Source organism: Pholcus phalangioides, unplaced genomic scaffold (assembly GCF_987345545.1).
Source record: "Pholcus phalangioides strain wild (caught in Gottingen) unplaced genomic scaffold, Ppha-v1.0 ptg000016l_1, whole genome shotgun sequence".
Classification (NCBI taxonomy): Eukaryota; Metazoa; Arthropoda; class Arachnida; order Araneae; family Pholcidae; genus Pholcus; species Pholcus phalangioides.
In genome coordinates this window covers 1247455-1271695 of record NW_028301609.1, presented here as the reverse complement: position 1 = coordinate 1271695, position 24241 = coordinate 1247455, and the positions used below count along the sequence as shown (strand labels likewise).

Here is a 24241-nt window from a genome sequence, read left to right as displayed (position 1 = left end):
TGATTGAATGAGTGACCGTGTGAGGGAGTCTCTCACTCGCAAACTTACTTGCTCATTTGTTCACCTGCTCACTCACCCGCTCATTTGTGTACCCACTCACTCACTATATCGCTTGGTCGATGAATTGTTTATCAGTGAATTGCGTGATGGTGAGTTTTTTTCCTAGCTGTAAATTTTCCATTCTGTGAATTGCGTGGTGGTGAATTGTTGGCGATGAATATTCCGCGAACGAGTTTTGTCAGTAATATTTCCGCGTGATTTCTACCATATTCAATCACACTTACCAGCTTCAATCTGTAATTATGCATAATCACTTAAGTAAAAGATAAATGTAAGAAAATCTATCAAACTCACCGAGTCGATTGACAATTATGCACATAATTACCAATTTATCCCATTTACCTCAACATAAATGTCATTCTTATCGGGCAATCAATTGCCAATCTCTTATACCGAGCAAATCATGGATAGCTCAGCTACACGAAACCCCCCACATTCGCCTTTTCTCAATAAGCATATGGTAAAGTGAAGGCGCAGTTGTGAGGAATTCGAGGTCAAGGGAAGTGATAGAAAATAAGAAATAAGTAGAATAGGAAAGAAATTTATATAGAAAAGATAAGAATAAAAGAAATCGAGAGGAGGAGAGAGAGAAAAAATCATGGGAGAGGGACAAAAAAAGGGAAAAAGAAATTTAGGAGCTCGGGAGTAATCTTGGAGATTGAATCGATGGCATGCAAATGAAATGGTCCCCGACTCAAAAGCATTTTATTTGCACCTGCTCCTTTGCCTAATGAGCGATTCTAGTGGCGAGGACCTTATGTCGGCGTGTGTGTGTGGCGGGGGGGGGCCCTTCGTTCCCTCCGTCCCCGACACTATCTTAGACCTTTCTTGCCTTGCAAAGGAACATTTTCCAGCATCCGCCTACCATCAACTCCGTGGCAGCGGTGGTATTTCCAACAAGGAAAAAAAAAACGCTTCTCTGGAATGCGTGGAATGTAAAGGGTAGGGGGACCCTCTCTCTCTCTCTCTCTCTCTTTTTCACTCTCCCTACATCAATCAGAGCACTTTGAACTCAAACAATTTTTTTTTTTTTTGGAAACTCGACGATCACGAAAATTTCCGATTTTTTTTATCTACGATTTTCCTCCCAATTTTCACACTTTCCTCTTTTTTTTAAGGGGAAATTTTTTTTGTGTGTGTGTGTCTGTTGTTGTCGCCGTCGTTTTCTATTGTTCTCGCCATTTCGAATCTAGACCTAGTTTTTAAGGGTTTTTTTTTTTCTCTTTTGCTGAACAATTTCCATTTACGCACATTATTATTTTTCATTTATTTTTTTATGTTTTTTCCGCATCGGATTCCGGGACGTGTTTTCCCTCAAAGAGAGAGACAACTTTGTTAAATTTGTGTGGATAGAGCTAAAAAGTGTGGTGTGTGTGCGTGAAAGTTCTTTTCATGCGTGTGGTAATAAGGAAAATGGGTAGAAAAGAGAGAGAGAGAGAGAGAGAAATTCTTGCGAGAGATTCGTCTAGAAAGCTTGTCAAATCCATGATAGACTTAATTGTATTGGTGGATGCATCAACATCTTAAGAGGTGTGTTTGTCACGACAACCTAAAAAGTAGATTTTTCAAAAATGACTTTAAAAAATTTAATTTCATTGAAAATCAAATGCAAAAACTTTCGTGTCAATCGGTTTATTTGTTGTTTCAAAATTAAGGAAGTAATGAATTATAGCGGTGATGTATATGTTACCGCTAAAGCTCTAGCTTGACCAGTTCGTGAATTGGCCAATTTCGTTGTGAATTGACCAAATTCCGGGATTTGGCCAGCCAGTTCGAGAAGTGGCCGGAGATCGCAAACAAAGTCCGATAGCAAAAAACACGATTCGGGGGTCATCGACAAGCTGATGTATTTTTTCGTGGTAATCATATCCACATTAGCTATGGCAACCCATCAAATACAGTCACGATGCGGTAATCATTTTTTTAAAGAAAAAATACGTCTATATTTTTACCATTTTTATAGTTTTTCTCAAATGTCTCTTTTTTTTTTTCTCGTACATGTAAAGCTAATCCAATACATGTTCTATATACAGCCATATATCACACGTTGGTGACGAAAAAAATGGATTCAGTGCCTACCGGACCGTCTTACATCATCTCATCGAATATTGGCCAGGAATCTCCAGTCACTTCGCGAATTGGCCGGCCAAAAAACGAATCATTTCTCAAAATCGGAATTCGGCAAAAACTTACTCTCGGCCTATTCGGCGCATTGGCCGCACTCTGAGGTTTGACTGTAACATATGCAAGAAAAAACACTGAACGCGGTTAATCTGAGATTGCAGTTTTTTGAGCTCATCCGTGAGGGGGGAAAAAGTTGGGGGAAAAAAACAGCGTTACATGCGGATAAAACGATTTACCCGTATTTAAAGCTATTTTTTCCCAGCTTTCCTCCACTTTTGAAATTCAAATGCCTCAGCGAATATTGCACTTGTAAATGTGGAAAAAAATTTTTGGCATCAGGAAAGACATGGCAACAACTGTCTTATTGTGTTTTGAAGTGCACGGGGACTGCATTTAGAAAGTTAATTTTCCCATTTTAATAACTATACAACTCCTTACAACATGAATGACACATCCGAGTACTACTAGTTCATTTGGAAACTTTTTCTGATTGGAAGCATAGCTCTAGGATCAACGGTTCACAAGTAAAACCATACCACCCCGTTTGCTATGCATCCTGTGTAGATATTTAAAAAGTCTTGGAAACGTCAACCTTGGTCTCAGAGACCCCTTGGTTATAACAACAAAATTTCACGGAATCTTCGAAGGCGTTATGCCTTGACCGTAGTAGACAAGCTAAGGACACCAATCTGGGAAATCACTCCGTGAAGTTTCACGAAATTTCAAAGCAGTTACCGTCAATTATTTTAAAAGTCCCGAACGTTAAATGGACAATTAGCATGCTTCAAAATCCCCCACACACATACCTTTCCTTTTTTGTTTTCTCCTATTACCGGAATGAGTGATTTGTTATTCGATAGAATTAGTCTAAACGGAATAATCAATTTTCACGGAACTTCATCGATTTATTTATTTCCTCCGCCACCACCATCATCATCATCATCTTCCCTCGTTGGTTGGGTTCATCAGCAAAACTTCCATTTCATCATAATGTTTCCCAACTACTTACTTTCCTTTCCCCCCCCCCCCTCTTATCAGGAGCCGTTTCTCCCGGATAAGATAAAAGAAAAAAAAATAACGATTGATTTCTTATCCTCTTTCTTTTTTTAGATGAAATAAAATAAGAAACAGAGGAGGTTTTTTTGGTCGCTTAATCTAATTCGTTGAGGAAAGCGATCACTAACTCATCAGGAGGAGGAAGAGGAGGCCTTTCCACTAGATTTAACTCTAGGGAATAACATGGACGAACCGCCAATCCACTCTCTTATTGCACTGAGCATTTTTCTAGAAGGAATACCATATACGTATCAATATGTCTTTGAAATACAATAGAATTTGGACTACTAGGCCCAATGTGGCGACCGAATAGGCCGGAGATCCACAAATTTTAACTTCTCCTATCTCCACGGTACCATCAAAAACGCCATATTAATACCAAAAAACCCTACTATTCACAGTTTGTGGCCCCTCTAGGTTCAGGTCAGTACTTGTATACATAAATGTAATGTACTTTATACATAAAATTTATACATAATGCAAATGTTTGTTATGTACTGTACGTTTTAAAAACTTATTATACAGGAAATATAAGTCCAGGAATATAAATATTGTTACGAAAATTATGTAAATATTTCTTATTATTCATCATGTCGTTTTTTTCTTTTTTTTTTTGCCTGTAAATAGTCATTATAAAAATGAAACATTAACGCATTCGATTAAATAATCGAGCTGTACGCGTTCAGAACGCGTATAGCCGTGTTCGTTTTGGAATTTTGGGTAAACCCAAACGTCGATTATTTAATCGTTATTCCATTAACGCACTCCCCTGTAAATCTCGCCAGTTTGGCAACAAATTTGGCGAAGTTTGGTGCCAGCTCCGATGATTTGGCAACGTTATGGCGCCAAAAGACTAGGCTGGACAGTCGCGAGCCAGATAGTTAAGATTCCACTGTATTTATATGTACTAAAACAACGTTTCCCAACCCGTTGTTTGTGATGCTTCCGGGAATACGTGATGAGCTATTCATGGGAAGCTACGGAAAATTTGCCGCCAACAATTAACCATCGGAAAATTCTCTGCCACGCAATTTAGCCGCTGTAGTGGTCGAGTGGTTACAGTGACGGATTCGCGATGCGAGGATCCGGGGTCGAACCCCACAGTGGTGGTCGGCTGAAGTTGGTTTTCTTTGGTTCCCAACTTCAAGACGCGAATGCGAGCCGATCTCCCCGTTAAAAAGTTTCGCCACAGAGAGCAACAGGCCTTCATTACACTTCACTCACAATTTGAAGTATAGATGTCAGCACTAAAATATCATACACAACACTAGCTACACACTCAGACTGTTAGGTGTGCAGGTCTGGAACACACTCACTTTGTTCCAGACTCTGCCACGAAGCTGGGCTGGAAGAGATCTCGGCAACGGGATAAGACCGGTGGCAGAGACCCTGGCGTTCATTCATTGCCACGCAATTAATCGATAGGAAAATTTGCCGACAAACAATTCGCCGATGGAAAAAATCACAGCTGGGAAAATTCACTGACAACAGTTCGTCACCAGTGATTGAGCAAGTGAGTGAATATGTGAGCGTGAGTGAATGAATGAGTTGGTGAATGAGCTAGCGAAAAAACTAGTGAGTGAGTGACCATATGATTGACCGAGTGAGTAACTTATGAGTGACAGTCACTCACCATATAAGAGACCAAGTGAGAGGGTGAGTGACTGAGTGTGTAACCGTGTGAGTGACGGATTAATTGAATGAATGACAGTATGAATAAGTGAGAAAGTAGAATCTCGATGAATTGTTTGTCGGTGAATTTTCTTACGGTGAATTGTTGGCAATGAATTTTCCGTACACGATTCATGGGATACATTATGTGGGAAAATAATCAGTATCGCTGGAAAAAACGAGTAGGCCTAAACTAATAGGAAATTGATAACATTAGTCAAGGCTCAATTATATAGTAGGGAGTACACTCACTTTTTTTTCCACTAGGGGTATCCAAACCTCCAACATTTGTTGGGATAAGTAAGCTTCCTACGCATTTCACTGAGTACGCACGTTTTCTTCGCACTTTAAGGAGTACGACCTATTGTTACGCATGTCTAGGGGTTTAGAAACCACCTATGCACTTCCATTGAAAACGAAAACCCCCCAAAAACCTCCATTTATGAAGTCATGCTACTGCCTCGGGGGTACGAGAGTAATCAGTCTTTAGAGGCGGTGTCTCGGGATGGCAGAGATAATTACTCTAACTTTACTCCTAAGCATTACTATGAGATACGCAAACCTCTTAGCAGTCCTACGTGTTTCTAATGGTTGGCAAGCTGACCTCCTGTCCCGTTCTTGGAATACGGTAGCCTCCTGAAATTTCTACGGGATACACAAACGTCCTAAGCATTTCCACTTAATACGTAAACGCCCTAAGCGTTTCCATTTAATACGCAAACGTCCTAAGCATTTAATACGCAAACGTCCTAAGCATTTAATACGCAAACGTCCTAAGCATTTAATACGCAAACGTCCTAAGCATTTAATACGCAAACGTCCTAAGCATTTAATACGCAAACGTCCTAAGCATTTAATACGCAAACGTCCTAAGCATTTAATACGCAAACGTCCTAAGCATTTAATACGCAAACGTCCTAAGCATTTAATACGCAAACGTCCTAAGCATTTAATACGCAAACGTCCTAAGCATTTAATACGCAAACGTCCTAAGCATTTAATACGCAAACGTCCTAAGCATTTAATACGCAAACGTCCTAAGCATTTAATACGCAAACGTCCTAAGCATTTCCGTGGAATACGCAAACCTCCTAGCCAGAGGTGGATTTAACGGCGGGTGCATCGGGCGCGCGCCCAGGGCCCCGACTTTTAAAGGATCCCAAAAACTCCAAACTTCACACTTTTTTCTAATTGAAGGGCCCATTATTTTCTTTTGCGCCCGGGACCTCGACCGACTTTAATCCGCCACTGCCCCTAGCAATCATTTCCAGAGAGATAACTGAGCAGTTATGTTTTATTTATGCATGTGTGCTCAAATGCTGCCATCTGTCATCCATTGATGAAACTGGCAATGAATGAATACTTTAATGTGTGTCATTTTCAAATGTAGCAAGTCTCCTTACAATCCTACGAATTTCTAGGGTTGAGCAAGCCTCCTATGCCTTTTCTTAGAATACGGAAGCTTCGAAAACACATTTCTATATGGAATTCGTAAAACCTCCTACGCATTTCTGGGGGTAAGAAAGCCTTCTGGAAATTCTACTCATTTCTAAGATCAAGCAAGCCTCGTTGGGTTAAGCAGTGTCATTTTCAAATGTTGTAAGGTCTCGCACACATACACTGGCTGGCTGTGAAGTAATTTTTTTTCATAGGGAGAACCGCTATAACTCGAGAAGAATCATGTTTCGGATAAATCACCAAAAATTTCGACATGAAATTATTTCAAGAAACGGTAAGCGGGAAAGGGGCTATCAAAGGGCCCCGGATTCAACATATCTGTGTATATTTTATCTGTATATCTGCATTCTATATACATTGTGTATCTGCAATGTGCATTTATACTTCCCGAAATATATCCAAAATGGTTTTATTACAGTACATTATAGCCGATCTGGTTCGTAGACTTGAAGGCACATTCACATCAATAGGATATTGTTGATTTTTTTTTTTTTAATTAAATCTATCCGTAGGTACCATTGCCTTCTATGGCACCGTGAATTCAAGGCATTCGTGAGTGTTTCGAATATGACCAATCCTTCGAGGTAGCAAGCTTATATCGCATTTTGAAACTAAATCGGATTGCCAACTTTTAAAAAATGGAGCCAATTACGGATTTTATACCTTTAAATACATCAACAAATTATTTTAATATAATTAAAACACGTTTCTGAAATGTTGAAAATAATTATATTGGAATATCAAAAGTGTTCATACGTTTTGCTAACAGTATACACATCCCGAGTTAGCTTTGTGTATTTTGCAATTTCCCTAAACAATATACTGTTACTTTCTGTTCAAAACATTGCTTAGTTTTAGATTTTGCGTCAGAAAGTTCACGAATTTCTCACCAGGGAGCGACGTTTTTGTTGCTTTCATCTTATAGCATATGACTGATTTAATATGCTCCGACGTTTTTCCCATCATCACCAGCCATTCAAGAGTTATGGGCACTTTACTATCGTGCGTATAAGACTACGCAGCCTCTTTCAATCATTTTCTACCTCTCCAAATCATTTTGGGATGCCCGAGAGCAAAATGATAAATATTTAAGAACATGGAAAATTTTGCATGAATTCAAACAACTCTTGAAATATGGCAGCCAGAGCCACGGAGATAAAGTAATGGTATAGCAATATAGGTACTCCCCACGTGATGGTAGTGGTTAAAACGCCAGCTGGTGTCAAATGTATGAACTTTGTGAGTTCTATTTCGGAAACATTTAAAAAATTCGATGTATGAAGCTTTCATAACACAGAAAACATCTAATCTGTAATCACGTTCATTCCACAAATTTTGCAGTTTTACACCGTCAATGGTTCTAACCCATTTGTATCCACTGTACTCATTTGAATACAGCGAGGATTTGGCTTTGTATAATATTTTAGCCTTTGCGGCTGGATGTTGTATATTTATCACGTGTACATAGCAGCCCTATTCAAGAATTGGCATCAAAAAAATTCTTGGGAAGCCATTTCTGGTTTAGAAATGAACTCTCTCTCTCTCTCTCTCCCTCTTGAAGCTGGTGTATATATTTTATTATTTCGTGGGTACTTCTGTTTTCCACCTTAAATATTATCAACATTGTATTCTTACTTTCATGCAAGTGATTCTTTTGTAATTGATTATTTAGATTGCAGTTAAATAAGAATAACTAATACAATTCGTTTTCACTTCAACTTTTTTTTTTTTCAAATGTGTCGTCATATTTTGCTGTCATCAATTGAGGGCATTTGTCGCCCAGTGTCATGCTTCCTGTTGATGTATTTTAAAAATCTCTTGGAAAATTCTCATTGGCGTAATTTCAATAAGATATTCCAATATCGAAATGGAATTCAACGCGCATCAAGGTGCGGGCAAACCCGGGTTAATGCAACACTAATGTGTTCTTAGAGTTTATTGAGTGTTTTCGGCAATGGTGGTTTATAAACAGGATCTTTGACGGCAACTCCATAAAATCGTATGGTGTATGGGACCATGTATATAACCGAAAATTTCGGTGGCCATGTGAATAAGGGTAATATATCATCGTAAGTCATCGTTACCCACATCCAGCGTTGTGGAAGTTCCTCATATAAAGTAACTGCAAACATCCAAACGGCCCAAAAAAAAACTTGGGATATTTTTCTTTATTGCAGATTGTATTGCGTGTAATAATTTTCGAAAACATAATTTTTTACAATTGCGTCATCCTTTTATACTAACCCTTTATATCATTATAATATTGTTGAAGGATCTATTCTCTCACCGTGATATTATTCAAAAAACCACTTTTAATCGAATTGAAATTTTTTAGATGGAAATTATTATTTTTTTCACTTATTTATTTCATTTATTCGGAAAACAGATACGTAATATTTTTGGGCAAAGCTGGTTTGGGGAGTCCCGAAAAACAACAACCGTTACATGTATGCCGGAATAACCCCAACTTTTATATCAACATAATGTTGTTTGTAATATTGTGACAAGACTCAAAAAAAATAGGACAGATATTTAAGTATCATTATTAACTCCAGACTCAAAGACCAGCCATTAACAAGGCATATTTTATTCTTGTCCTTTTTTTTATTGTTTATTCTTTCTGGAATGTTCCGATATGTTTTTTTGGGTTCATGTTGGATTGTGACTGTGTGTTTGTAATTTGCTCTGTAACGAATATCAAATGAAATTACGTAACAATGTGTTCAAACATCTTGAAAAACAAGAAAATTCTATCCAAACTTTCGAATAATTTAGAAGAGGCTTCGAAATAATTTTATGAAATCTAAAATTCACGTCATTGAATGGTACGCGCTTTTCTCATCGATTGATTCGTGGAAGATGGGAAAATAAAGGACGAGACCGGGAGACTTGTACGCATTTAAAAATTTGGGGTTTTACAATTTTTGTAACGTTTTCACCTTTGAATAGAGGACAAGATTTTACTTCCATTTGACGGCAATCTCTAGAAAATTCCCAAAAATTTCTGTGTTGGGCATTTCGGCATTATCTGGCTCTACCGAGAGAGAAGTATGGGAAGACAGAAACCGAACGCCAAGAACTACTCATTTTCGTTTGACACTTTCCTTTTGTAATGGAGTGCCTCGATCCTCTCTCTGCGGTCGCGGAATCTTATCCTCATGCATATGTATGAGTCTCGGTCCCCCCTCTAGACCACTGCTGGTACTTTAACTAACCCCCACAATGACCTAGGAAATAACAAGGGAGGAAGGGTCTTGATGCTGTTCTTCCGCGTCATCATCATCATCTGATCGAGAGCTGATCCACACACACACACATCTTCCATCAGCTAGCTAGACGATGAAGGAGTGTGATTCCGTGTTATTTTCGTTCCACACACAAACTGTCGAAGGTGAAGAGACTATTGCGGGCTTTTTTCCCCGAGACAACTTTCAAAGCGGAGAAAAGGGCGCCCACTAACATTCACGCCCGGGTAATAAAGATAGCACCACCAACACCAGTGTGTGTGTGAAAGAGAGTAAAGAGAACAAAAGGAACGTGATTTAGGCTTTATCCTAGGCGAAAAGTCCTCATATAATGCCCTTTTATATATATGCCATCATTTCTCCTGGTCTTTCTTTAGTGGACGGACGGGAAGGTATTGGACGGGTTCGTGGGTCCGCTCGGACCCCATCCTGACAATTATGACTGATGGCCGGAAACGTGCCGCTCCTGATTGCGGTGAGTTATAAGCTCACTTTTCACGCCCTCTGGTCGATGATACGTACACGCTAACCTAGATGGGGACGGACGTAGGCTTAAGCCTGTTCTTATATCCCACAACCGATGTTATTCATATAGCACGTTTATATGGTCTTCAGTGAATGGCACGAGGATTTTTTTTTTTCTTCTCCTGGACATTGTATGCCTGATATTGTTAAAAGATGCAGTTTCTCCCGTTTCGTTATTTGGCTGCTTATGCAGTGATTCATTCCGACACGATGTTGCACTTTCAGAGTGCCATAACATCAACTAGGGGTGCCGCGAGATCAGAGACGGGCTTAAGTATTTTGCGGCCGGTGCAAAAACTGTTTTGTGGCTATCTATAACGGATTTTCCCATTACCCCAGTGTCCGTGAGAAGCTCGCAATTAGAAACGAAAATTTACTCTGTTGCCCGGGCCAGTATATATTTTGTTGCCCCACCCCTGTTGTTTTAAACCATAGTTTCCCAACCCTTTTTGTCCCATCGCCCCCTTCTTTAGAAATTTTTTTCACCTATCGCCTCCAACCCATAGGATCCTATGTTATACCCGTAGCTTCTACCGCCTCCGTGGAACTTTCCATCGCCCAAGGGGGCGTTAACGCCCACGTTCGTAATCACTGTTTTAAACTGGGAAAGAGTAAACTCGGCGTCCTTTCTGTTGCAGCTCCCGGAGCACCAGACCCCTCCCCCGGCTTCTCCTAGTTGCGACCTTGTCCGTGGGTACCATGGCGGTCGCCAGGTTTACATTAGCACCCAAGAATGACTATCAAACTAATATTTTAACCATTAAAGCCATTCGGCAAAAAACTTGGATTATAAATTGCTTCAAAATAAAGGGAAATGTTCAGTTCATGAAATGAAAGAAAAGTTTGAAATTTGATCGACTCAATCATACTTAAAATTTAAATTTAAATTTGAAATTTCAAAAAAATTTCATTTAAAATTCAATTGTAAATAAACTTTGAAGCTTTTGCTTCATTTTGTGAACTGAACAGTTCCCTTTATTTTGAATCCATTTACATTGATGTCATGGTATTTTATCCTGCGCGCAAACTGTTTTCAATGTATTTTTTTGGAAAATTTATAAAATTACCCATTATTAATATAAATTATTATTTATATTTAAAAAAACCCAGGATATGTATAACTTTTTTACTAGCAGAGGATAGCATATACAATCAAATACACGTGTAAAAAATTTGAAATAAATCAATGGTTAAATACTATTTTTAATGGCATTTCTATTAGGCTGTGTAGTGTGTTGTTATAGTGTGTTTCACCATGTTAAAGGTATCCTTAATTTAAGGGTGTTGGTGCAGGCAAATTTTCCAAGAAACACATTTTTCAATTTTTAAATACAATGAAATTTTTTGTGTCTGTGTTCAAGTTTTTGTTCTACCTGTACTAAAAATATTTGGAAAATATTTTAATACAAACTTTTTGTATTACACGTGTGCTAATGTTTTTCACTAAAATCATTTTTTCTCATAACTGAGTTTTTTTGTTAGATAAGGAACAATTTTTCAAACACCACTCATTCGAATGTCTTGAAACTTCGCGTGTGTCTCAACACTATGGGGTTACATACTTTAACGCGAGCTTTTATGATTTTAATTGTTTTTTATTTTTTCCCCTTGATTTTTAACTAACAACATGCAACTTTTTCAAAAATCACCAAAATTTACCCATATTTTGTACCATACATTCTTTTTAAATGATTTTAATTAAAAATCCTAGTGTGTTAAAGTAAGTATGTACACCATAGTGTTGAGACACAAGATATGTAGTGTTGAGACACAAGTTGAAACATAGTGTTGAGACGAAGTTTCAAGACATTTGATTGAGAGGTGTTCGTAAAAATGTTCCTTATCTAACAGGAAACTTAATTTTGAGGAAAACATTCGCATGTGTAATACAAAAAGTATATATTAAGATTTTTTCAAAATATTTTTAGTACAGGTAGAACAAAAACATGAACAGCGTTAGACGCAGAAAATTTTATAGTATTTATAAAAATTGAAGCATTGAAAAATGTGTTTTTTGGAAAATCTGCTTTCACCAACCCCCTTAAAATGCTTTTTGAAGGTTAACAGTTCACAATTTCTCTTATGCTCCCCCAAACCCAATGTACCTCTCAAAATGTCAATCTTGCGTACGCCAATGCTAATGACCAGGGTGCAGGGTATTGTAATGAGGTAGGCTTTCTCATAGTGCAACTTGTGTAACCCGAATTCTACAACAAGGGACTGCACCGCTTGATCAGTTTGGCGCAGCATGACCATTCGAATCGAACTCCCCCATAGAAAATAATGGAAACACGGATAATTCGTTCCACAATTCATATTGACCTTGGCCCGCGCCTTTCCTGGGCTAGAAATCGGTGAACTTCCCTCTTCCGGGGAGGGTGTCTTCTCGACATCATGGGTCCGCAGGATAGGTGCAGGGTCTTCTTAAGAGCTCCATCGGCTTTCCCCCCCCCCCCTGGATACGGTAGTTTTTCTAAGGCCCCGTACTTGGATAGAAATGCCTGTCTGGTATGCTATTCACATATTGAAGCTCTCGAACATTTTGACCAAATACCGTTATCATGAGCACCCCTTTCAAACTTGAGGCCCCCGGGTCGTTCCAGGGTAGGCCCACGTATTAAGACGGCACTGACAAAGTGTTCTGGGTCACCCTTACTTGGCTGGAGAGAAGTAATAGCTTACATATTAATTACATCCAGAAATTGTAGTACCAGATCTCATCATGTGCACCCCTATGGGGAATATGACTTCCCAGGCCCTGCCCATACGGACCTGCGGATTTAGATTGTCCAGGTTCCATGCTGTGCTGGATTCAGAAAGTAATAACATTTTCTCCCACCACACATTATTTACTTGAAATCTATCACCTCTCTCTCTGAGGGGCCCTCTTCAGCACTTGTCGTGGTTTCCCTTCATCTGTGCTTCCCCCCCCCCCCCAGAATATTCCAGAGAGCTAGAAGGCCATATGGCATGGGCGGAGATACGGGGGGGGGGCATTGCCCCCCGTCCCCATAGCGTCAAAGATGGAGTCGACTGATCTAATGTATGTATGCATATATGAATTGTCATCATCATCATCTTGCCCCCCCCCCCCAGACTTCCAAGTCTATCTCCGCCTATGCCATATGGCAGTGGTTCTCAACCTTTGGAAGCCCGCGGCCCGGTTTCATTTATTTTTGTAAGTGGAAGGCCCGGTCAAATACACGACTAATGGAAAATGAATGGGAGAAAATCAAACGGCAGATCAGTCACGGCCCAGTACCGGGCCGCGGCGGTTGAGAAACACTGCCATATGGCACCATGTTAAAAACCACTGTAGTAATAGCATAATTATTGATTTGAAATATCTGCTGCCATCTACCGAATAAAACTAATATGATTTTTTAATTGACATTGGTGAAAGATTTATAATTAGTGAACTTATATTTAAAAAATAATATAATATAGTGTAATAAAATATTTTTCTATATAATAATATTTATTAAATTATCTAATTTGCTCTAAAATGTTGACAGTCAATAATTTTAAAAAGTAAATTAATATGAGTAAGCATGCAAAGTAGAGCCGTCCCTTGTTTCGTGAGGGCAATTTACTGTGCTTTCCGTTCTCATTGACCTCAATTGCTCCTTATAGAGAAAGACGTCGTGTTTGACAAAATTTTCTGATAATATATTATTGTATACAAACATCAACTGACAAAATTTATTCATTAAATTTGATTATTTTATATATATTATTAGTTTTTAAAATATTATTAATATGATACAATATTTTTTTTATTACTTTATTACGCCATTCAGAAGTCAATTAGCAACTTCAATCGGAAAAATATAACAGTTTTATTCGATAGGTGACAGCAAAAGTTTTAGTGAAATGATTTTTCTTTGCATGTTATTTTATAATAATTGCAGTAGTTCGCAACCTGATGCCATGTGGCCCGTTTGTAGCCCTGGGATACACTAAAAGGGGACCACAAATTGAAAGGGGAGCCACGACAAGTGCTGAAGGGGGCCACACACACAGAAAGAGAGGTGAAGAATTAGAGCTTTCAAGTGAAATATGTACAGTATATACATATATTAGTAATATATACTGTATATTATACATATATAGTACAGTACCATAACCAAACATACGATAACATAATGTATACAAATCAACTTATTCTAAACGAGAAGAGAACTATCTCGTGTTGGACGATTTACGGACTCACTGTTGTTTGCATTCTTATTCTTTTTGTGTGATTTTAAAAAGAACGTATCCAATGAGGCTTTTTGCCTCCTTTCTAGAATTTCTCGGAGATGGGAAATTTCATTGACGTGCCTCTCTATAGTGAATCTATAGTGTTAAAAGAAAACAATGACGTTTGGTTTCCCCCCCCCCCCCCCCGTGATAGAGCCGTACCAGCCCTATCCTTGCTGGGATCATGGTGCTCACTTAAACCATTGAGGATAGATGCTTGATTACATGCTCAGGAGTTATTCACCGACCGCTCAGATGAACATTCGATGATTAGCATCATGATTATTTCAGTTAAAATCATGTGTCAGAGTTCTTGTACGGGTTCTTATACGAAGAACTCTTATACAGAGTTCTTGCCTTTCATCTGGTGATGGAGACTGGAGAAACCGCGAGACACCCAAGCTCTGTCGCATGAAGCAAATCGTCTGGTGATGGTTATAATCAAAGACCTTGATTCGTGAAAACGGCACGGAGAACCACGGAACCACATCCCGCATTAGGGCGCCTAGGCAGAAATGTTTGATGCCCCCCCGATCAGACTTTACGGGACCCTTCTAATATGAATTGGTAGCATGAAAACAAAAATAGAATCACATCTGATGAAAATTATCTTCGGTCCACGGGCAGGAACCCTGCCAGACCCACCCTCTTGTGGGGGGAGGGACATCAATTGAATAGAAGATCCCACGATAAGATCTGCCACAAAGATTTATGGAAATAAATATGTAAATTAAGAGGTGGTTCCCAAGCCCTCTTTCATTCTTTCCTGGGGCTATGAACGACGGTGACTATGAACGGCTATGACGACGAGTTGAGACGGCAGTAGAGACACACTTTTTTTTGGATAAATACATTTAACGGCGGGCGCACCGGGCACCCGACTTCTGAAGGGCCCCGAAAAAACCCAAATTTTACACCTTTTCCTAATTTATGGGAACCCAACGTTTCCTCTTGCATCCGTGACCTCATTTGACTAAGATCCGCTTCAGGATAAATGTCCAAAAATTTGTTTGAGTTCTGTAGAACAGCCTCATTACCATCGAAGGTTCCACCGAACAGCCTTATAACAATCAAGGATTTCGCGGGAAACTTGGAAACCCCTGATACAGCGAACAGATATACGTGTACAGACATGATCTGTCAGAACATTCCGCAGCCGAAACAGCACCACACTAGAGAGAGACTCTTCTAGTATGGTTTTCGCTGAAAGAGGCATTTGTCGAAAGATGAACAAGGAATCAAAACTTGTGCTGAAGGATTTGACTAAAGAAAGTGAATTGAAAAATATTGATAAACAAACAGTGAGAGAAAAGATCCTTAACAAAAAACAGAAGGAGCCTAATTTTTTTCACAACCCATCTCTAGAGATAGTTGGCATTTTTTGGAAGTGGAAAGAGAGGAGGTGTGTTGATATGAACTAAGCATTGAATAGCAAAGCGTTGGATAGCATTTCAAAACTGAAAATTATTGAAAAGTACACCTTATCTTACTTATCACTCGCGCTTTCCCTTTAAAATTATTTCGATGAGTAAAATTTTCGAATGAAACACCGTCATAATAAATCTGTCATAAAACATGCTATCCTATGTGGCCGCCTCATGCCTGGTGCCGGCCCCTAAAGTTATTACTACGTCTTAACTGAATATGCACCTCGTATTCCTCTACGTAATGTGTGTATGCGTGTTGTGAACCTACCATGAAGTTTGTTTCTGTGTACTACTTGTTATGTATAGTGTTGCCATGTGCCATCAGTTCTATATGTTTAATATGAGTGAAGTATAATGACTGACTTGAACCGTTGTAGGCCTCTCTGTTGCTCTTTGTAATAAGGTATTGCTGTTGCTCTGCCATAAGGTATATTGCTAATAATCAACTGTAATAATTGCATATTATTTCATTCAGTTAGAATTAGTTTATAGTCCGCTTACGAATGTGCCATCGTTACGAACCATTGGTTCAGAAACGTTGCAATACAAAAACAGAAAATAAGGGAACAAGTGAGGAAATAACGGTACAATACTTGGAAAATTATTAAAACATTTCTTTCGAGAGAAAAAAATTATTAAAAATATATTTTTTGAAGATAAAAACTTTTTTGAAAAGGAAAAATTTAAATACAGGGGAGGGCGCAAAATTTCAACTGTTTTTTGCAAATATTCGGTTTGAAAATGTGAAAGTTGGAATTGGTATACGTGTCTGAAAGCGAAAAAATTATTCTCATGAAGGAGGATTTTTATTTTTGGTACAGAAAAGAAAAATTAGTTCAAATTTTTGTCAATAGAAGGAACGGAAGCAAATCATTGGAAGTCTATATGGCAAATTAGAGTCCTATAAAATTCGAGGTGTGCGATTAACCGCTCATCGCTGAATTTTTCAGTTACTGGCGGTTACAAATACAAATACAACACCACAACAGGCAAATTGCCCAACGAGGTGGCTCACTTAAGAACATCATGGATCCCCGAGCCCTTTTTTACCCTACCTACTACTGCTACACCACACATGCACCCCGCCCACAACCCCCAGCGGAACCCCCAACGAATCGGTACATGCGGGAATGTGCGTGTACGTGTAGTGAAAGTTTTGTTTCTCTGTAATGCTTGTTATGTGTAGTGCTGCCATCTGCCACCAGTTTTTCAAACTATGAGTGAAGTGTTATGATTGAATGATTTTCCGTTGTAGGACTGTTGCTCTCTGTGGCGAGACTTTTTAACGGGGAGATCGGCTCGCATTTGCGCCTTGAAGTTGGGAACCACAGAAAACCAACTTCAGCCGACCACCACTGTGGGGTTCGAACCCGGATCCTCGCATCGCGAGTCCGTCACTATAACCACTCGACCACCACAGCGGCCTTACGTAGCTCTCATTGCGAAATTTGCATTGGTGATAAAAAAAGCACTATTAGCGGAGTGTGTTCTATCTCAGCCACAAATCGTCGGTTGAAGCCGAACGTTTCGAGGCAGAAGGGATTGAAGAAAGGTTCAGGCCAACACCTTCTGCTATAGAAGGTGTTGTTCAGGCCCAATCACTCCTATCGGAATTACATGCAGCAACCTCTATCGCACAGACATTTGAACTAATTATTTTTCTTCACAAAAAAAAGTCCCCCCCCCCCACACCGAGCACAACTCAGGTCTATTGCCATAGGCAATTTGCTACCTAGTGAGTTGTGCCGGAAGTGTGAGTGCGTATCTAGTGTTGTGTATGATTTTTCAGTGCTGCCATCTATATCTCAGAGGTTAAGTGAGTGATGTGTAGTGACTGAATATTTGTACTGTTTGTAGGACTGCTGCTCTCTGTGGCGAGACTTTTTAACGGGGAGATCGGCTCGCATTTGCGCCTCGAAGTTGGGAACCACAGAAAACCAACTTCAGCCGACCACCACTGTGGCGACGGTGGGGGCTGGAATCCGGGTCCCCGCGATGCGAGTCCGTCACTATGACCACTCGACCACCACAGCGGCTCCTTCATGAGACTAACCTTTTTCGCAAATGGCATTCAAATATACCAATTTCTTCAGCTTTTATGAATTTTTAATCCTATTTATATACGAATTTATGTGGCACCGTGTATTTCACTCAATTAGAATTAGTTTATCTACCTGCGCGGAGGTGGTACGCAGACCATAAGTTTGAGAAACGACTGCAATACGGTTTACTGACAGAAAATATGAAGATAAGAGAGAAATATATTGTTATTATTTGAGTAAATATTATCAAAACATTTCTTTTATGAAAAAAAGCGTCGATATTATCAAACAGATATTTTTTGGGGGTAAAAGATGTTTTTACTAGGGAAAAACTTTAAATAGAGCGAAGGGAAGATCAAAATTTTTGCTGTTTTTTGTAAATATTCGGTTTAAAAATGTGAGAGTTAGTTGCTTCCGTCGATTGTGCGTGTGTGTCTCACAGCCTCTCTTCATGAAGCTTCCCTTCAGGGAACAGATTAAAGTCAATTACGCACCTATCCACATGTGTCAAGGCGGCTTCTCTCTTTTGAGTTTTGAGCCTAATGGAGGATACGCTACAGAAGTTAATTACCTTAAAGGAAAACCTTATGAATATTTCATGGCTTGGGGATTCATTCAAAAAGCAAAGAAAACTGTTGGTCGAGGGCTGAAAGGAGCGGCGAAGAGAAGAAAGATGGAGACGTCGTTGGAAAAACAAAGGATAAAAGACACGCGGAGAGTAAAAATCTTATCCTCACTCTCCTTGCTCCGTGTCTTCAGCAGGAAAGAGAGGGGAAAAGTGTCCGTTTTTCTTGAATTTTTGTCAAAAGTCTGCTCGAGTGTGTCTCTCAGGAGACGTTGGAATTAATTAATGGAATCCGCAAAAGACAGACAGAGAGAGAGATTGTGGTAAAACGTCCAAAAAGACGTCGTCGAAAGTCTCGGAAATCGTGTGAATTCCTCTCGAGTTTGGATGTAAAAATCGACTCTGAAGAATGCAGTTGATGTACGGCCTGATGTTGTTGTTGGTGTGTATCATTCGTTTAGTAACTAAACGGGAAATGGTAAGAATTGATTTGTGTTTTTGGAGGAGGGTATTAACGAGATCGATTCAATTACTCGATGCTTCTGATTCATCTTGTGTTTGTTCGATTCGATCGTTTTCGTGTAATTACGGGAAATGAATTTCGTTTTGACTGGATTACCCGAAAATGCTTGAATAATTTATCTTGATGCTCACCCCCAGTGTTAATGCGAAATGTTGGAGAAGACGTAGGGGGGTCTGGTCCGAAAATGATAGCGGGGAGGAAGGGCACCCTTTGCGGGGAGAAGCACCTAAAAGGGGTCAACATTGGCCCCAGCGGAGCGTTCTAAATCAAACATAGGCACGCCCTCCTCCCTCCCTCCCGGAATTCCTTGAGATTCTGGAATGTTTTTCTCAATTTAGGTTCCGAATTTTCGTTGATTCTGTAATTGTAATCAAAAAGCATATAAACCGGAATCAACCCCTTTCTGGTTTAATATGCCTTTTTGATTACAATCATGGGAAGACAAGGAGGATCAAACTCTGTTACTGACCTTAGTTCACCGCACACACACACACACACAACTGTTGCAATTTCGACGAGAACTTAACAATTCGTCTAATATTATCGCTCATAAAATATTTACTAATATCATACTATATTGTGTTTTTTTTTTTGCATGCGGTACATCAATCAAGAACCGATCACCAATTCCAATCGAAGAATCATAACAGTTGGGTTTTTTTATCTGATAGGTGGCAGAAGGGGTTCCAGTTCAATGAGGTTTCACAATATTATATTCACTGCACTGTACAGTTATTTTCTAGAAAGCATACTTTGGCTGATAAAATTATATTTTTATCAGTCTGTTAGTTACGGACAAAAGCGATTAAGAAAAGCACCATTTTTTTTTTCATGGTGAATAAGTTTACAAAATATGGACGTTTATAGAGTGTGAGAATGCTTCAGTGTGGAAGATAAGGTGTACATAGAGTTTTCGCTGAACGGAAGAAATTCCCCATATTGTATAAGGTAACATGATATTTTTTCATTCCGCACAGATATCAGAATTCTGTGCGCGGAGAAACTGGTCAGTTCAGGTGAAATAAAAGACGGCACATTTTTCATGTAAGAATAACATTTGTTCTTTCCCCGGAACAAATGTCCCCACAACTCATACCCCGCCCCCAATCATACAGCCAGGCCAGGCCAGGCCAGTCCCCCCCCCCAACACTGAGATGTTTGGTGGGCCTCCTCTATAGTAAATTTTTACTGCAAAAAAAAACCTCACGAAAGAAATATTTGTCCTGGGCCCCCGTGCTAGAGGCTGTGCCAGCTCTACCCTTGGGGTCATGGTGAACCACCGGTGTCATTCTTAAACCACTTGGGGACAGATGCTTGAATTCTTACCCATGAGATATATTCATCGACAACTCGGATGAACACTCTATGATTCACAATGATTACCATTCATGATCATTTCAGTTAAAGCATATTGGCAGCGTATGTGTCAGCGTTCTTGTACGGGAGCTCTTATTCTGGTGATGGTTGTAATCAAAGATCTTGATTCGTGAATATTCCTCCGAAAAAGTTGATAGTGCTCCAACCTCGTGAGCAGGGCCGTAAAAAGGATTTTTTCCGCCATCCCCACAACTTTAAAATTTTCCCACCTAAAATTTCCGCCCGGGGGCAGTTGCCCTTCCCCCCCCCCTCCAGTTCCAGCCCTGCTCGTGAGTCCCAACCATGAGTTAAACCGGGCACGACACGGAGACCCATGGCCCACATCCTGTAGTAGGGCCGCATAGGCTGAACTATTCGGTTGGGCCATACAGGTCAGACTCTTCACAGGTCCTCCTCTAAAATGAATTAGTAGAGTGAAAAAACAAAAAAAGAATCGCATATCTAATGAGAATCATCTGGGGCCCCACGGGCGGGAACCCTGTCATACCACCCACTTATGGGGGCGATGCAGGGGCATCAGTTGAATAGGAGCTCCCACGATAAGATCGGGCACAATAATTTATGTCAATAAATATGTAAATTAAGAGGTTGTACGTAAGCCCTCTTTCCTTTTGCCCTGGGGCTATGATGTTGTTGGGAAGTAGGAACTCGCTTTTTTTGGATAACTATTCATTATCATCAAGGATTCCGCTAGAAACTCTACGTTAGAAACCTCTGCTGTATAGGTGTGTGTATAAAAAATAGTTAAGCGTTACCCAAAAAAATTAGATAGGCATACGCATTCAACACGCGTAGCTTCATGTTCTTGTGCTAATTGTTAGGGTGTAGGGTTACGCCCAAAAATACACTGTATATGTTACGGCAAATATGATTTTCGGTTATTATGCATAACTGTCTCTGTAGGTTTGATAAATTTGTCACTTTTTTCCGGTGGTTATGCATAACACCCAAGTGGCTCGGGTGAATTGGATGAATATTAAAAAGAATTATCACTTTACCGGTGATTATTAAATAATACCCAAGTATCGTTGATTATAGTTAAGGTTGCTAATTATTGAGAGTTCATTATATCGGGTGCAATCGTAAAATTTTTTTAAATTGGGGTTCGTGTTATATTGTTGGTCCGCTTTTATATATACGCACAAAAACTTGTAAAGAATTGTTAAATCTAAGAATTTGTTAAATTATAGTTCGTTATATCCGGGTGCGATCGTAAAATTTGTTTAATAGGAGAGTTCATTATATGGAGGTCGATTTCAGGATTCTTCAAATATGAGTTATTTCGTGAGCGTTCGGAAAATTTCGTTGAATCAGAGTTCATTAGGCCTATACCCGGTTCAGACTCTGGCCCCACAAGTGCGGTCATCCAAATAATAAATCTTATCACGGCAATGAGACCAACAATTCACCGTATTCGCCAAGACGAAATGGTGATTTTGCATAATTACTGGGCTAGTGTGATGAATTTAGTACGATTATTATGTTTACCATGGGTATTATGCGTTGCCAGTGAAAGTGGTATTTGGGTTCGAATCCATCCAAAAGATCATCAGAAACAAGTTCTTTACCAACCGAGCCTGATGCGACCACCGATAGATGGCGCCTTCATTTCCCACCCAGCTCCGCTAGTTGGAAATTTCCGTATAGCTAGGGTTACCCGGGGCCGTCTTAAGAGCATCATGGGGCCCCGGACCAAATGATTTTTCTGAGGCCCCAACTGGAAAATTCTTGAAAAATTCAACTGCTTCTCGTTTTTCTGAGCCCCCGTCCCGCCGCTAAAACAAAAGAAACAGAAACCTGAAAAGGAGGACACAGAAAGGTGAATTTTCCGAAACTTAGGAGGACTCTTGGACTGACATCAAATAGGAGGGAATAAAGGACGGCGGTTGGTAATCCTACGTATGGCAATATGTGACAGGAGTTGGTGTGCGGTAAAGTAGTAATGAAAGCGGAAATTCTTTTATTGTTTATTAAATTTACCAACGACGCTTTTGTATTATTATGCATAATCGTCATTGGGAGTGATAAATGTAGGGAAATATCACGAGAAAAACTTACCAAAATGGTCGGCAATTATGAATAATAACCTAATTTATCACATTTACCACATTGCATATTCCTATACCGTCTCTATTTAGGTTAGGAGAGAGTACAGAGGTGCCATATGTTGTAAAATACGTAAACGACTTGGCCAAGAGTGCATGCGCATGTGTAGGGTTACCAACTATTCTCCTTTAGGGGAACTTGTCCTCCATTTTGATGTCATTTCGAGCATCCTTTTACGTTTCTGAAAATTTGCCTTTTTTTCTCCTCCTTTCAAAGGTTTCCAGAACTATTTTTTCCTTTTTTCTGGGGAAATTTTTTTTCTTCTGCACTTTGAAATATAAATTTCTTCATCGATTTAATTTTTTTTTGTTTCTTTACCCACACGCATTCACCAATAGCCCTCCAAAATATTACCAGAATTTTTTCTGTTTGTTTTTCTTAGCGGTTCTGTTTTGAAGTTGGGAAAAATTATTGTTGTGACCGGTTTTATTGGTCGGAATAGTGACGCCATCTGTTGGAGAAAATTGGGATAAGCGACGTCACTAAGGCTACGTGCGTTGTCGTCCTCCTTTCTGTAAAAGACGACTGGATAAGCCCTTATTCTTGTGGCTATACCTTTCTCAGTCTTCAGACTTGATAACCCTACGACCACATTATTTGATCGCAAAACAGTAGAATTCTTCGAGTATAGTGGCGCCATCTATTGTGGATAAAGATAAATGATGCGGAACAGAGGCATGTGGCCCTTAATTTGGAGTTTCCGAATTTGATTTTCAGAATCGAAGGAATTAAGCATTGAAATAAATTTTTTTAATCTATATTTAGCAAATTGTTTTACTTTTTTAAAATCTTTTCCTGTCAAATTGATGGTGTCTATTTAGATTTGTTTCTTCTTTTGTTTCAGGTTGGTGATGCCGTTATGAACACCACTGATGGTCATTGATTGGCGAAGGAGAAACGCATTCGCGTTAAATAATGCAAATAATTTTTGTTGCCAAACTATAAAATGAAAAAAAAAAATTCATGGAAAATATTTCGTAAAATTTTAACAAATTTTACTGTGATTTTTGCCTGGAAGTTTGCCGAAATTAAATCCTTCATGTCTGTTTCGTGTCAATTTTCTTCCTGTTCCGATGCATTTCCCATTTGTTATTAGTAGGGCGCGGATTTCTATGTCTTTGCATATTTTTTTATGTTTTTTCCATATTTCGCTATTTTTATGTGATAGAGCATATTTTCAAAAATGTTACGGCATATTTTGCATATTTCATGATTTTCGATAAAAAAAAAAGGAACTTTTTTCCTGGCTATTCCAATCCCGGTGCAAACTGGTTTTTGAGATTCCCATCTCTGACGAGAGCTCTTAGGGGCTAGGATTTTTATGGTCATTGAAAACGGAACGTCGTCGTTGATTGGTTGCAGAATCCTGAAATTCAAGTTTTTCAACCAATCAGCAAATGACATTACATTGTTGGAGCATAAAAATATTAGCCCTTCAATGACACTGGTGTGTGTGGCTGTAAATAGATTAATCATTTGAATCGGGGTGGCGTTTATTGTAGCTCGCAGAACTGGGTAAAATTGGTAAATGGAGGGGAAATTTTCAGCGTTTGTGGGAAATTTTGAGAGTTTTTATCAAATAAAAAAAATGTATTTATGTAATTTTTAATTTTGCGCTTTTCTAAAGCTAAATACACTACTTGACTATGTATTTTTATCTACAGATGGCAGCACATTAGGTGTTAATTAATAGGGAATAACTTGCTCAAAAGGGAAAATTTTTGAGGCAAATTTTGGCTCAATGAGATTATTTAATAAAGGGAAAAATTTCTGTTCATACAAATAAGTAATGGTTCAAAATAGTTTAAACAGCATCAACA

At 39.2% G+C, this 24241-nt stretch overlaps 1 long non-coding RNA gene across 3 annotated transcripts in view; it reads left to right on the top strand.

Annotated features, from left to right (window-relative positions):
• Positions 1–23470, top strand: part of LOC149074857 (uncharacterized) — a 164880-nt gene extending 141410 nt beyond the window's left edge. For all 3 annotated transcript variants that reach the window (XR_016194297.1, XR_016194296.1, XR_016194298.1), the window contains exon 4: positions 23266–23470. This is a non-coding gene — a long non-coding RNA (uncharacterized LOC149074857). The remainder of the gene's footprint in view (positions 1–23265) is intronic.
• The last annotated feature ends 771 nt before the right edge of the window (positions 23471–24241 follow it).